Source organism: Salvelinus sp. IW2-2015, unplaced genomic scaffold (genome assembly GCF_002910315.2).
Source record: "Salvelinus sp. IW2-2015 unplaced genomic scaffold, ASM291031v2 Un_scaffold3415, whole genome shotgun sequence".
In the NCBI taxonomy this organism is placed as follows: domain Eukaryota; kingdom Metazoa; phylum Chordata; class Actinopteri; order Salmoniformes; family Salmonidae; genus Salvelinus; species Salvelinus sp. IW2-2015.
Window position 1 is genome coordinate 36,712 of NW_019944695.1, and position 2,453 is coordinate 39,164.

Genomic DNA, 2,453 nt, shown 5'->3' on the forward strand with positions numbered 1-2,453 from the left:
TAGGGGTTAGCGGGTAGTACAATAGGGTTAGGGTTAGGTAATAGGGGTAAGGTTAGGGTTACGGTAATAGGGGTAAGGGTTAGGTATTAGGGGTAATGGTTAGGTATTAGGGAAGGTTAGGTATTAGGGGTAATGGTTAGGTATTAGGGGTAAGGGTGAGGTAATAGGGGTTAGGGTTACTTACAATACACTACAATCCCTGTACTGTATATCCCCCCACTCAACCCTGTACTGTATATCCCTCCACTACAATCCCCGTACTGTACGTTCCCCCCACTACAATCCCATACTGTATATCCCCCCACCTATAATCCCTGTACTGTATGTTCCCCCCACTACAATCCCATACTGTATATCCCCCCACTATAATCCCTGTACTGTATAATCCCCCCACTATAATCCCCGTATTGTACATCCCCCCCCACTACAATCCCCGTACTGTATATCTCCCCACTATATCCCCCACTATAATCCCCGTTACTGGTATATGCCCCCCACTATAATCCCTTTCGTATCTGTATACTTCCCCCCGCCACTATAATCCCCGTACTGTATATCCCCCCCACTTAATCCCTGTACTGTATATCTCCCCCACTACAATCCCCGTACTGTATATCTCCCCACTATATCCCCCCACTATAATCCCTGTACTGTATATCTCCCCCACTATAAATCCCTGTACTGTATATCTCCCCCACTACAATCCCTGTACTGTATATCTCCCCACTATACCCCCACTATAATCCCGTACTGTATATCCCCCCACTACAATCCCTGTACTGTATATCTCCCCACGATATCCCCCCACTATAATCCCTGTACTGTATATCTCCCCCACTATTAAATCCCTGTACTGTATATCTCCCCCACTACAATCCCGTACTGTTATATCTCCCCACTTGATCCCCCCACTAATCCCTGTACTGATATCTCCCCCACTATAATCCCCGATACTGTATATCTCCCCCACTACAATCCCTGTACTGTATATCTCCCCACTATATTCCCCCCACTACATCCCCGTACTGTATATCTCCCCCACTATAATCCCTGTACTGTATATCTCCCCCACTACAATCCCCATACTGTATATCCCCCCACTATAATCCCAGTACTGATATGCCCCCCACTACGACCTGTACTGTATATCCCACACTTATATCCCCCCACTGTAATCCCCGTACTGTATATCTCCCCACTATATCCCCCCACTATAATCCCCGTACTGTATATCTCCCCACTATATCCCGCACTATATCCCCGTACTGTATATCTTCCCCCACTATATCCCCCCACTATAATCCCCGTACTGTATATCTCCCCCACTATATCCCCCCACTATAACCCTGTACTGTATATCCCCCCCACTATAATCCCCGTACTGTATATCCCCACCTATAATCCCTGTACTGTATATATCTCCCCCACTACAATCCCCGTACTGTTATATCTCCCCACTATATCCCCCACTATAATCCCTGTACTGTATTATCTCCCCCACTATAATCCCTGTACTGTATATCTCCCCCCCTACAATCCCTGTACTGTATATCTCCCCACTATATCCCCCCACTATATCCCCCCACTATAATCCCCGTACTGTATATCCCCCCACTACAATCCCCGTACTGTATATCTCCCCACTATATCCCCCCACTATAATCCCTTGTACTGTATATCTCCCCCACTATTATCCCTGTACTGTATATCTCCCCCACTACAATCCCTGTACTGTATATCTCCCCACTATATCCCCCCACTATAATCCCTGTACTGTATATCTCCCCCACTATAATCCCCGTACTGTATATCTCCCCCACTACAATCCCTGTACTGTATATCTCCCCACTATATCCCCCCACTACAATCCCCGTACTGTTATACTCCCCCCACTATAATCCCTGTACTGTATATCTCCCCCCACTAACAATCCCCATACTGTATTCTCCCCCACTATAATCCCTGTACTGTATATCCCCCCACTACGATCCCTGTACTGTATATTCCACACTATATCCCCCCACTGTAATCCCCCGTACTGTAATATCTCCCCCACTATTATCCCCCACTATAATCCCCGTACTGTATATCTCCCCACTATATCCCCGACTATAATCCCCGTACTGTATATCTCCCACTTATCCCCCCACTATAATCCCCGTACTGTATATCTCCCCACTATATCCCCCCACTATAATCCCTGTACTGTATATCTCCCCCACTATAATCCCCGTACTGTATAATCTCCCCCACTACAATCCCTGTACGTATATCTCCCCACTACAATCCCTGACTGTATATCCCCCTACTATAACCCCCGTACTGTATATCTCCCCAACTATATCCCCCCACTATAATCCCTGTACTGTATATCCCCCCACTATAATCCCTGTACTGTATATCCCCCTACTATAACCCCCGTACTGTATATCTCCCCACTAATCCCCCCACTA